We start from the raw sequence: 14143 nt of genomic DNA on the forward strand, positions 1-14143 counted from the left end.
AAAATCTCAATCTGTGTGTGTTGATCCCGAGCTTGATTGTGCTTCAGCACCACATGCCAGTGTCAGTTCAAGATCCTCTGGTGCTGTCTGATGCCTTGACATCACATCTCCAAGGAAAATGTTTAGATTTCAGTATGTTTTTCTGCATGACCTGAATAACGACTTGCTCAATTTCAGGTGTCCTAATCTCCATTGGAGTAATTTTGAGTTCATAATTCCTCCCATTGATTGTGAGAAGTTAAATACCTCTGTCAAGCACATGACCTGTCCTCTAGTCTCTTGGCTGATGCCCAGCCCATTCTGTGGCTCATGTAGGTACGATATTACTGGTGCAAGTGTTATTCCCTTTTATGACCCAAACGTACCCTTTACTGAGTAGTAGAATTCAGACAGTTTCTCTTGACAAGCCGATATAACTTCCTTCATTGTCAACCATTTCAGAGTTGAGACTGGTGAACTATCAGTTCCATTTCCTTCTGTATCAGAATGTTTGAGCATTGGCCCTACTGACTTTGAGGTATCTTTCAGTCTTCAAGGTTCTGCTTTTTCCCTGCCATTGTAGGTCCACCTGATCAGGCATTCCACTGTCAGGATTGCTTCCTCTCCTTTCAGCAGGTCCAGCTCCAGCATCTGTACAGGACACAATGTTACCTCCTTTCCATCCCAGATGATACGTTGCCAACCCATTTTGTCATCATGATTATCAACTGGGGTGCCTTCTTTGCAGAATCTGCATGTCATCCTTATGTTGCAAGGGTTTTCTGCAGGTACACAGGTTTCCTCCCAAAGGCAAAGCAGTAGGTGAGTTGGTACATTTTAAATTGTCCCTAGTTGTGCATGCTTTGTGCATGTTACAGAAGAAATGCCTGATAATTCACTTCATTCCTTACTTGCTTAGTAAACTCCAAGGATGACAGCAGTTATTCGTGAGGTTGCTGTAGGAGTTAGATGTGACTTTTAAACATGGATGAGTGGAAGTAACAACAATCCTGCCCATGATTTAGCCATCAGAATCCCTATCCTCACAGAGGAGCATTTACCAGGCATCACCTCCGAGCAGTATTAAGTCACTGGTACCTCCAGCATCCCTACCTGCTGCTCCTTCCCGGATTCTATGTCCTCCAAGAGGCTTTTGTCCTCATCTGAGTAGCCAGTCCAGGAAATATGCAGTGAATTCTTTACCATATTGAGCCAGAGCCCCTATAAGAAAATGTTTGTTCCCTCCTCATCATACTTTTCAGTCTCCTCTTTCACTGCTGGATGAACCTGAAGTCAGGGAAGTACTTTAGATGATGCATAAAAAAGATGGTTGGCTGTTTACATTTCTTTTTCACCAAACAAGTTTCTAGCTAGTATGCAGAATCTTTGAATGGACTTCTTGGGTGGTGTCTTCTGTTGTAGGTGCCTCCATGGCTTTAATAATCTTAATTAAGAACATTGGTATTGCAACCCCAGTCCCTAAAAAGGTGGACAGGACTTTTCACCTGCCAAGAGATTGGTCTATTTGGGCTGAGATTCCAAAGGCTGCCCATGTCAGCATTTGTACTAGAAAGACAAGCAGCTACCCAGAAGCAAGCCTTCCAGCACCCAGATAGGCTCACAAACATTTCTAAGGGTACCAAAGTACATGATGCAAATGTACTTTCAGTACAGTCGGTTGGAGGCTACCTGACGGTGACAAAAAAAAAATCTTCTGAAAACTCTGTGATTACCTCTTGGTCCAAGTAGCATATGATTAATTGTGGACAAGGCAGTAGTGGTAGCCAGCGCTGGCTGTGTATGTTGACACTCGCTGTGCCTGATCCTCGCTGAGGAAGTCAAGGCAGATGTTCATGATTCCTGTTTTTGCAGCCCTCTTCTCTTCAGCCCTGAAATTGATCAAGACTATGACAAAGGGGAAACCCATTTTACCACACGTGTTCATTTTCATCTTTCCCAGTGCATTTTTTTTATAGATTGCAAGAATTAAATGAGACCTTTGACCCACAGGAAGCCACAGGGCCAGCTGAGTGTTCAATTCTGATCACTTGGCTAGCAGCAAGGTCATTGTAACAGGTTTCAAGGTCCTCTGAATGGTTAGAACAGCAGAGGGACATTGTCACTCAGCCATGCCTTCTCTGTTGGGCAATGGAGAGAGGGAGACTGTCCCTCCACTTGGCATGTTGCAGCTTCACCATCATTACATTGGTCAGGGATGGTAACCAAAGGCTTTTATTTCTTTTCGTTTTCCCTTTAATCAAGCATTCTCTTTCATGACACTTCAACTCCAAACAAACTTCCCTTTTCTTGCTACAGGTTTCCAATGAGCAGTATCTTGTGAGGAGATGCTACTGATCATCCAGAAAAAAAGCTGTGTGTTATTTCATCAGTGACCTGCATTAGTGGCAGAAAAGAGCTTCCATGGGCTCATTCTCCATTCAGGATCTTCCTATTTTATCAGTGTAACACTAAATATGCTCTTTGGACTTTCAGGATGCTTATCTGTAGATTAAGATAATAAGTTAATCCAGTGATGTTCTTCATCTCACATTGCTGCAGTCCTAACACTTGGGTAGTCCGCTGTCCCAGTCGGCCCAAATACCAAAGTATAAGGCTGACGTCGGTCAAGGCGCATTTGTCTGACATCAGGACGTCAGGGTACAAATGCGCATGACCGACGTCATATCCTCAGTCTTTTTTGCCGCATGGTCCGATGCAGAAGCAGTATTGCGAGTGCAGGTTGGCGTTCTGAAATTTTCTGAAGTCGGAGTTTCAGACCGAATCAAAGTTGGCTAAGTACCCCGTTGGGGAATATTTTGGTTTTTTCTTGCCTCAGTATTTAACCGGATGTCAGAAAAAGTGAATAACTGTATTTCTTGTGGGAAACAGATACCTCATAGGGATTACCATACCTTGTGTATACCTTGCTTAGGGCCTGAGCACGACGTTGTTGGCTGTCGCTCTTGTGCTAGATTTAACAAACGCACTATTAAAAGAAGATTAGATTGTGCCAGGTTAGTTTTTGGGAAGCGTTGTAATTACAACATGCCGTCGGATGCTCCGACGCCCGCTTCGTCTAAAAAGTGCAAGGACAAAGCAGCGAAGCCTAGGGTGGAAGAACCGTCTGTCCCGGACGTCGGTTCTTTAGAGGGCTCGGTGGAGCCGGTGGTTCTACCAGAAGTTCCTTTGGATTCTCAGGGAGAGACTTTACTGTTACAAGATGTGTCCTCTCAGGAGGTAGGCCAGGCTGAAGGGGCTTCTCAGGTAGCTGTTCTCCCCTCCCTTCCTAAGGTGGTTAGGCCCTACCCTTCTGTTTCCAAGGCTTCTTCTAGAGGCAGGCCAGGGTTAACTTCAGTGGGGGTCTCCCCTAGTTCTTCAGGGTCTCTGCCTAAGAAACATATGCTTAAAATGGCAGAAGATTTGATTACTATGATTAGAGGTTCTATGCCCCCCCCTGATAAGAGGCCTAGGGTGGAACCTGAGCTTGAGAGTTTTGAGCAGTGTTCGGAGGCTTCTGAGTCTTCGGCTGAAGACTTGCAGGAGTTTCCTCCTTATTCTGATTCTGATGTAGAGGATTCTACTCCTTCGGCTTCTCCTCCTGAGGATTTTTCTTTGTCAGAGACTCTTCATTCCATGAGGGAGCATTTTAAATGGGAAGGTCAAGATTTCTCTGATTCCAGGAAAAGGCTTAGGGAATTTTTGTTTCTACCCCAGCATAGGCCTTTGGCTATACCTCCTGTTCTGGATGTGGTAGAGGATGTTTTTGCAGAGGCTTCCCTGAACCCTGATTCTTTGCCTCCTGCCCCAGTAAAACCGGATAGGTATTATAGGGTGCCTGAAGCTCATAAGTATCTTTTTAAGAGTCCTAGGGCAGACCCAGAAACTGTTTCTCAGGGCCCTAAAGGTGTTAAGGCTTCTGTTGTTAAAAATCCTGTTCCTTCTGATAAAGAGGCAAGGGCTTTGGATAGATGGGGAAAGAAGGTGTATACTTCTTCCACTTTAGCCATGAGGGCTTTGAATTGCCAGTTTCACATGTTGAAATACCAAAATTATCTCCTTTCACAATTGAAGTCTAAGGTAGATGCTCTGGCGGAAGGTATTGAGTGTAAAGAGTTGCAGGATTTAGTTCATGTTTCTGAACAGGTGGGTAAGCATTCCTTGCAATGTGGTTTTGATGCTGTACAGGCCTCTTCGAGGGTGGCAGCCACTGGTTCTGTTCTTCGCAGGCACGCCTGGCTGAGGGATCAGAATTTAGCTGAACATGTAAAGACAAGGATTTTAGATGCTCCTTTACAATCTGATGTGTTATTTGGTGCGCCTGTGGAAGCAGTTTTAAAGAAAATGGAGGACAAGGCTAAGTCTATGCAGACTGTTAAAGATTTTTGCAGGTTCAGCCTCCAAAGTTTAGTAGAAATTGGCCTACTAAGGGTGGACATATCCTTCTTATGATTCTCAGTCTAGGGGTAGATCTAGACGTGGTAGGGGCAGAGCTCAAGGTTCTTTTAGGCCTAGAACAGGGAGTTCACCTGCTCAGTCTTCTGGTGAGGGCAGGGGTCAGTCCTTTCGTAAGCAGACCCAATGACCTGCCTTTTCAGCTGCCAGAGCCTTCTCGTCTGGCAGCACCTTTGGGAGGAAGGCTGGCACTTTTCAAAGAAAATTGGAGTGTTATTACCCAAGACAGATGGGTATTGGATATCGTTCACTACGGTTACAGGTTTTATTTCCATACCTTGCCTCCTTTCAAAGGCATGCCAGACATTCCTCCTATACAAAGAAAAGAGGCTCACAAGCAGATTTCTCTGTTACTCCAGATAGGGGCCATTCAGCCGGTTCCTGTGCCAGAAAGGGGCCTAGGATTTTATTCTCGCCCGTTCCTAGTACCAAAAAAGGGGAACACGTGGAGACCAATTTTGGATTTGTCTATCCTCAACACTTATCTGGACATTCCCAAGTTCAAAATGTTGACGTTACAACAGCTTTTACCTCTGCTGGGCAAAGATCACTGGATGGTAACTTTAGATCTCAAGGAGGCTTACCTTCATGTGCCTATCAGACTCAGTTGCAGGAAGTATCTGCGTTTCCGAGCTGGAAATTCCCATTATCAGTTCTCTGCATTGCCCTTTGGCTTATCTACTGCCCAGAGTATTCACAAAAGTTCTGGCTCCAGTCATAGCTTTCTTCGGGCTAAAAGGAATACAAATCTATCCTTACTTGGACGACTGTCTGATTCTGGCTCAAAAGGACAAGCTTCTTCAGCATCTGGAATATGTGATAGCAGTGCTAAGATGCCTGGGGTATTCTGTGAACGAAATAAAGTCCAGTCTAGTACCCTCTCAAGACATGTGCTTTCTGGGTGTGAGACTGAATACAGCAGCCCAGATGGCCTTTTAACCCCGGACAAACAAAAGAATCTTTCCCTTTACTTCCATCAACTATCTCTTCAGTCCGGGCTGACTGCAAGGACAGTCCTTCAAGCCTTAGGGTTCATGGCATCTTGTATTCTGGTGCTTCCCAATGCCAAACTGCATATGAGGAAGCTGCAATGGTATCTCAAAATGTATGGACACAGCACTGCCAGGATTTGGACACTGTCATTCCAATAATACCTTGCATTCAAAAGGAATTTTTGTGGTGGGCTCAGGAATGTCACCTAAACAAGGGACTCTCTGTGACCCGGCCAGAGGCGAGTCAGATTCTAACGACAGATGCCTCAGACATAGCTTGGGGAGCTCATCTGAATGGAAAGTGGATACAAGACAAGTGGCCTGCCAGACTACAGCATCTACATATCAACATGAAGGAGATGTTAGCAGTCCAGTTTGCATTGCTGGCTTTCAAGGAGTTACTTCTTCCAGGGCAGGTGTTGATTCTAACAGACAACACAACTGTCATGTGGTACATCAACAAGCAAGGGGGAACACATTCTTATCCTCTATGCAGGCAAGCAATGATTTTGTGGGAGACTGCGCTCAGCTTGCAGCTAAATCTTCAGGCAAGGTTTCTGCCAGGAGCACAGAACTCCTTAGCAGATGTGTTAAGCAGGCAAATCATGGATCCCCACGAGTGGAAACTGGATCTTCATGTATTTCGAAAATTGACAGTGTCATGGGGAACTCCAGACATAGATCTGTTCGCTTCTCCACTAAACCACCAGCTGCCAAAGTTTTGCACCTAAAAGGTTTCATCACACAGCTTGGAAAGTGGATGCTCTTTCGTTCAGTTGGGAAAATCTTCATGTGTATGCCTTTCCACCTCTGCCTCTCCTCCCAAAGGTACTCCTAAAGGTCAGACTAGACAAGCCAAGGATGATTTTGATAGCTCCAGATTGGCCTCGGCAACACTGGTACCCATTACTGAGGAATCTGGTAAGGAAGACTCCATGGCCTTTACCTTTAATTCCACATCTTTTGTCTCAGAGGGACGGTCATCTACTCAATGTCAAGCTTCACTCTCTTCATCTAACAGCCTGGCATATTCTGTTTTGAACCACAGCAGGTCTCAACTTCCTCAACAAGTTTTGAATGTGATTATGGAAGCCAGAAGACCTAGTACACGTAAAGTGTATGCAGAAAAATGGAAGAGATTTTTATTTTGGAGTGCAGCAAAGGATTTGGATGTTTCTGAGCCTAATTTGAGTGTGGCTCTTCAATATCTTACTGAGTTATTGGACAAAGGTTTGTCTTTCTCTTCCATTAAGATTCATGCTGCAGCAATTTCAGCTCACTATGATTGTGACCCACCATTGTTTTCTCATCCTTTGTTCAAGCAATTTCTTAGAGGGGCAAAGAATATAAGACCCCACGTAGAGCTCCTACTCCTGCTTGGGACCTCAATTTTGTGTTGGAGAAACTTACTCTACAACCTTTTGAGCCTCGGCTACTGCTGAATTGAAATACTTGTCATGGAAGACTGCTTTTTGTTGGCCATTACTTCTGCAAGAAGGGTTTCTGAATTGCAGGCCCTTATGGCGGTTGAGCCTTTTTGATTTTCCATAAGGATAGGGTATCATTACGTACTAATCCTTCCTTTATGCCTAAGGTGGTTTCTAGTGTGGCTTTAAACCAAACTATTCATTTGCCTACTTTTTATGCAGATCCCCAAAATAGGGGAAAAGATTTTGCACACTTTAGATGTACACAGGCAGTTGCGTTATTATTTAAGCAGGACTAGGGATTTTAGGCAGTCTCAGCAGTTGTTTGTTTCTTTTGCTTTGAGTTCTCAGGGCAAGCCTGTGTCAAAACAAACTATATCTAAGTGGATTGGGTTTTGCATTGCATTCTGTTATTCCCATCATGGCAAGGAGATTCCAGCTGGGATTAGGCCTCATTCCACTAGGGCTACTGCCACTTCAACAGCATTTCTAAGGGGTGGCAACTAAGGATATTTTGGAGGCAGCTACTTGGAGTTCAGTGCATACTTTCTCCAAGCATTACCACCTTCCTCTCTATTCTAAATCCAGGGCTGGTTTTGCCACTGCTGTGTTGCAGGGCATTTTGGCGGCTCCTGCTTCATTATAGTTTAGCCATCCTCCCTTACCTCTGCTTTGGGATTCTACCCAAGTGTTAGGACTGCAGCAATGTGAGATGAAGAACATAGTACAGTTTTGTACCTACCATAAATGTAGATGTTCAAGATCCACATTGCTGCAGTCCAATTACCCTCCCTCCTTCCCTCTGTGTTTAGGGGTGGTTGTGTGGGTGGGGTTCTATTGTTGTAAATTTGTATATATTGTACATATATTAGGTACAGGAGTGTTTGGTGTTTTTTGGTTTTGGCCTTATCTTTTTAGGGTCTTCTGACATCTGGGGCAAGAAAAGACTGAGGATATGACGTCGGTCATGCGCATTTGTACCCTGACGTCCTGATGTCAGACAAATGCGCCTTGACCGACGTCAGCCTTATACTTTGGTATTCGGGCCGACTGGGACAGCGGACTACCCAAGTGTTAGGACTGCAGCAATGTGGATCTTCAAACATCTACATTTATGGTAGGTACAAAACTGTACTTTTTCCTTCTATCTCCATGTAGGAGTCAGTCACTTCCATCAGGATTTTGCCTTTTAGCTTCTACTCCTAGGGTGATCACAGAGTATAAAGCAGCAGTAGCTGCCACCATGCACACCATGGAGTTTGAGTTTTTCCTTGTATGTGCAACTTGCTCATAATTGTCATTAGCTGATGGGGTCTGAAAAAGTTCTTGGAATTACGTGATGAATCTGTTCCAGGCAGGAACATTACAGTAAATGGTCAAATTGTTGCATCATTGTTCATCCCAACTGCTAAACTTTCATAGGTGCATTAATGATATAAGGATCTTTTGACCACCTCTAGGCATTGTGACTGTTGAAGATTTTCAGAGGCTGCCATTGTCTGAATCTTTCAGGTCTTGAGAGTCATGTCAGAGTTCATTTCGATGGTCTCCCTTAGACTCACCATTAGTGACTCCAGTGGATACTGAGGGTACAATGGCAGCAATATTCTGATTTGTTAACCCCTGTGCTAATAGAGGGATGAAGCCCTGACTGTGACCTGAATTTGAGAGGATACGGGTATGCCCATTCTGTGGAGGTATGTGTGCATGAGGCACAAGTGTTGATAAGCCTGGTGGAGACCAGAGTGATTGCAGCTCTGGTGCTGACGGTGGGGGTCATGATGGACATCAAGCCCCCATACAGAAGTAAATGGCTGGGTAATGCTGACATCTATTTAATTTCTCACCCCTGGGGGATTACATAGCATAAGGGGGGGATTAAATAAAATACACTTCCTGGTAGCATTACAAAACTGCCCTAAGTGTTTTGATCTCCTTGCCAGCCTAGATCATGAGTTGGGGATAGTCTGGGGATGGAGGTAGGATCTTGGGAGCAGCTAATGGCTGGCTGTGGAGAAAAATAGGAGGTCTGTCTGTTTCTCTCTCTCTCTGTATACACACACACACACACACACACACACACACCCTGAGTAGGATGCCATGGCAAGAAGCAGTAATAATCAGATTATTTATGTTTTTCCCCCAACCAGAAGAAGGTGGATTGATTTGAGTGTCAGGGCATTTCTGAACCTTCAGCCCTTTTAATCCCTCACTTCTAATGTGTCATCCTTGAAATGGGTGGCATACATAGTCAAAGACTTAGATCATGGTTTGTGATCACCCTATAATTCAGTTAGCATGTGCATTTGTCCTTCCACTGTGCATTCCTAAGATAGCAGTGTTGCTGCTCCATCTGTGAATTTCTTGATGAAATTTGGTGGTCATTCATAGTCGTATAAAAAAAAATTAGACTTCAGACCTTGGAGTAGTGGATCCTCAGCAACAGAGTTGTGTATCATTTCTTATGGATATTATGGTGGTATGTTATATCAACAAAGAGGGAGGTACCCACTCATAACTACTCCTGACAGGCAAGGTATTTTCAAAAATGGGTGTAGTTTAAGCCTGTTCTTGGTGATATTCCACATTCTACAACAGCTGAATTGTTTGGCAAATAGAGTAGGTATAATTTACTTCCTCACAGGAGGTTGTCCTTCCCCATAATTTCTTGTACTTCCAGGAATAGGACAGTGTGATTGTATCCTGTTTATATCACCAGCTAATTAGAATACCTTAGTCGCTTCTACATTATCTTTTGCAAGGGGATAGGTACCCACAATGTTTTTGCCCCCCCCCTTAGTAAAAGTGAAATTTATAGTAATTTCCATAATTCTTTTTGGTGGTGGTAAGAATGATATCCCTAGCTGCAGGACTATGGATATCGCCATCCCTGTTCAAGAAACTGTTGGTTCACCCTTCAGGAATTATTTGTCCTTCCACTGTGCATTCCTAAGATAGCAGTATGGCTGCTCCATCTGTGAATTTCTTGCTGAAATTTGGTGGTCATTCATAGTCATTGACTCGTAGAAGGTTTCAGTACAGACAATATTGGTAAGTGAATGTATTTTTTATTTAGGGCCATGCCATGTATGTTCTTCTGCCCTAGTGATTAGATATTGGAGGAGTCTGATTTGCACCTCTGTCATTCCACCATTTGCCAGTTATTTCTGTTTTTATACATTGGAGAGCAGCATCCCGTCTTTTCTTCATAATGTTTAAAGCTTAGTGATGGGCACTTTTCAGACGACCTTTGAAACATGCTGTTTTTCCTCAGAACATTTGCTTTACTCCCTCTTTGTAAGCCATTAGGTACAGCTGGGTTTTTCTCCTAGACCTTTTTCCCTTATCTGTCCTCCTCAAAATGATAGTTATTGTAAGACTCATGCCATTCTTTTCTTCTGACAGCAACTGTGGGGGGAGACTAGTCTAAATCACTGTATTTTTTCCTCACCAATAGTAAAAGGAGAGCATCTTCTTTTCCACACAAAGGTTACTTATAGACAGCTAAGGTATTTAAAAAGTTGGTTAATATAAGGGCAAGGAGGGAAACCATAAAGTAGTGTCTCTAAGTAGCTATCTTTTTCTCCATACTGCTTTCTATTACAGTAGATTTATTAAAACTTTAGATGTGATGCATTTGAGTCCTAATACTAGAGCTATTAATGTATTTTCAGCATTCTTTTTCAACTCCCTGGTGGATGATGCACACTTTTGTGGCTACCTGCTCTTTTGCAAAAAATGGAATAATCTAAAATACAAGATTGGCATGTTTTCTTTATATTAGGGCTTGGGACCACTGGAGAATATACTCTCCAACCCAAGAGATTTATTTTACTTGGGGTGCTTCTCTGCCCATTCTTCAGTCAGGGTGTTGAAAATTGGATATGGAAATTTATCAAGATACTAACAAACTGGGTCTACAAGGGGATTATATGGCTGCTGTACATATTCCGTGTTTGTCCTTTGTCTTGGTCATCCTGTGCTGCCCTTCCTCATGTGAAGCCATCGGTATATGGCAAGGCATTCTGCAGACCACTACAAGCCTAATCAATAACTCTTATTCAGAATTCGCCTCAAGCCCCAAGGAAAGCAACATGAGAGACTGGGAGAGAATTGGAGGCTGCCATTCAAGTAATGTAAGTATACCTTGAGGATAGCAAAGGTGTTCCTATGTCTGATATGTAGTGGAAGTTTGTTCCAGATGTGGGGGATATGTTAGGATGCAAATCTGTCATGCTATTGTGTCTTAGCCTTTGATGAAGGTTTAGTTCCTTTAAATGGAACCATCTGCTCTGAGAAGGAGTGGGAGGTCAAAGAAGGTCAGATCTTTCTTGGTTTGAAAGGCTGGATATAGATCCATGTAAAGGAGAGAGAGAGTGATCACAGAGGAGGGCTGCCAGTCTGTCATAATAACCTAAGAGTTTTGCGGTCACTGATCTTTTTATTTAGCAATCTCCAAGGTCTCAAGTTGGATGATTCGTTTAGACAAATGGATGCCAAAAGGAGCATTATAGTAAACAATCAGTTTGAGATGTGATTAAATGAGAATTAAAAGAACTTATAAGAATATTCACAGATAGGGTTTGGCTTTATTGGCCTGAAATTACGAAGTTCTACCTTTTCTGGAGTTTTCATTTTGTTTATACCTTGCTTATCTGCATATCTGTTCCTTCATCTTCACACGTGCTGTTTTGAGATGCTGCCATGTTTATTAGTTCCACCTATTTCCTCTTTTTATTGAGAAGTTACAGCCATGACTGTTTCCTTAAATGCCTCTAGTTTCATTCTGGTCAAATTCCAGTCCTTCAGTCTAGTCCTTGTTGACGTTAGACTCTTCTCTGACCACTGTTTGCAGCAGATTATGGCCATCAATGACTTATGTTTGGAGGCTTACTGTTTCACTGTGGATGACTTTGCACTCTCTGATTTGATCCCAATGCATTTTACTTACTAGGAAGAAGTTTACCTGACTTGCATGTTAAACATTCTTATGTGATCTTGTGACTGTTTGTTTTGGAGAATCATGTGCTGGCCACCATTAAGTCATTTGCCAGTCCGAAACCTAGAATGGCACTTAATTCATTAATATTATTTCCTTCATTATTCCCATTAGCCTAACGATGTGGACCCAAGCAATCTTCATATCCTGCTTTGTTTGTCGCAATATGAGCATTCAGGTCCCACAGTATCAAGGCCAACTCATTTTATCCTCTTTATTGAGGAGATCCTACAACTTCTACTCAAATCCTCTCTTTTTCTTGCCATTGTACCTTTACTGTGGAGCATATGCTGAGATCATTAAAACTGCTGTATCTTTACAGTGGAGTCTGTTGGCCATGGTAAGTGATTCTGATGACATCACTTAATGTCTTCAGATGACCCTCTTTTACCACAGTTCTCACACCATTTCTGACTTGCCCTCCTCGGAGTAGAAGACTCTGGATTCCAGGCCAATAAACTTCATTGCACTGCCTTCACCACTATCTCCCATGTACAGTCTATTCCCTACTATTCACCTCCAAGCTGTGTCTTGTCAGTAACCTTATATTCTGTGTAAAAATACTTAGTTTAATTTTGGCAGATTGATTGGATTTATGTTCAGTTTTTGCTCAACAGAGCTATCCCATGTAACTTAGTCTGGGCAACTGGACACCAGACAATCAGTAGCATGCTTACCCAGGTTCTCTGGACATTAAAGTAAGTGAACACTGGCCAATAGAGACTTGTAGACTCATCCAGATGATAGCATGGGTCCTTTGTGTAGGTCGGGTCCTCAGCCTGGTTAGCATCAGCAACTAACCATTAGACAGCATGGGTCAACATGATCAGATGAACTGGAGGTAATTGTCTTTAACACCGAATGGCTGTTGTCCATGGTCTATACTGTCCTGTCTAGAGTGTACTGCGTACCACACATGATGCCTAAAGCAGGTGGTCCTCACAAGTCTTCCCCCAACAGGCATTACCTAGATTTTGTGCTGTTGCCCGCAAGTCATTTTTGAGTGCATTCTTTTGACACATCACTCAAGTTCAACTGGGAGGGCTAGGTTTGAACCTGGTACCTTCCAGCCTTGAAGAAGAATCACTCAACATGTTTTGGGAGGTGGGAGGTACCCCACCCAAATGTGAGGAGAACATGCGAACCTTGCATAGCCAGTGATCAGAGGTGTTGCTGCATTATTATAGTCTGACTCGTGTCTTATTGTGCTTGTCTTACAATTTCTGTAAAAGCATATATGCAGTTACATTTCTGATGGAGTGATAAACTGGCACTTCTTGAGCCCAAGAAGCACACAGTTGCATTTTATGATAATGTTCTTCCATTCATTACCCATCGCAGTAGATATATACCTTTGCCCCACTACTGTCGTAAGCAATAAATTAAATCCCATTGAGGGGATATTTTATTATTGCCCACAGCTTAGAGGAAAAACTGGAGAGACAGAGAGAGAAAGTGAATAAAAGATGCGAGAGAAAATAGAAGTTTCAGAACTACAAAGCTGGTGATTTATATGCAACAATCAGACAAGGTATTTTTCAAAACCTAGAGACACTGTGCTACAGTAACAGTGATTAAATGAGATAAGGTGCTGAAGTGGTAGGATTTCTATATGCATGGTATTGCTTGATGCCACTATACTCTGTGATGCAGATGATAAAAAATGACCATGCTTAGTTTCTGTGCTGCCTGCATGATATGACACTGCACCAGTCTTGTTGGATAAACTGGGGACTATTGATAAAGATAAGGAAATCTTCATTACCTCTCAGCTTACTGCCCTTGCAACCCACCTAAAAAGAAAATGAATCAATAAAACCAATGAATTATGCAAAGAAAAAATCTTGAACAAATGTGAAACCCTATCTGTTATTTTGAACTTATGCTGAGATATGAAAATGTAAAAGATTTCTGAAACAAAGTGGTAGTTTTGAGTTTGTAAATGTATAAGGCAAAGAAAAAACCCTGAGTAAAATGTATTAAAACAAAGCTACTTAAACTGCAAAACTTCTAAAAAATGGCTGATGTCTCTCTCTAATTTCTCCAAGTCTTTTGGGTTTCTAATACCATGACGGGAATTGACCCCATTCCTAAGCCAAAGTATGATTAAAGTTCATGAAATTAGTATTGTTTCAATCTCTGATGTGAGCCAGAAGTGCTCATTGTAGCACCTGCAATGTGCCCAGTAATGACTATGTGATTCATATGGACTTACATATCCAAGTACAACTGTAATTTTTTTTTTTATAAGACCCGTTGCTCCCACTACTACTACTTGAACTGTCTAGGTATAC

The sequence above is a fragment of the Protopterus annectens genome, chromosome 12.part0 (assembly GCF_019279795.1).
Source record: "Protopterus annectens isolate FY-2018-M chromosome 12.part0, PAN1.0, whole genome shotgun sequence".
Classification (NCBI taxonomy): domain Eukaryota; kingdom Metazoa; phylum Chordata; order Ceratodontiformes; family Protopteridae; genus Protopterus; species Protopterus annectens.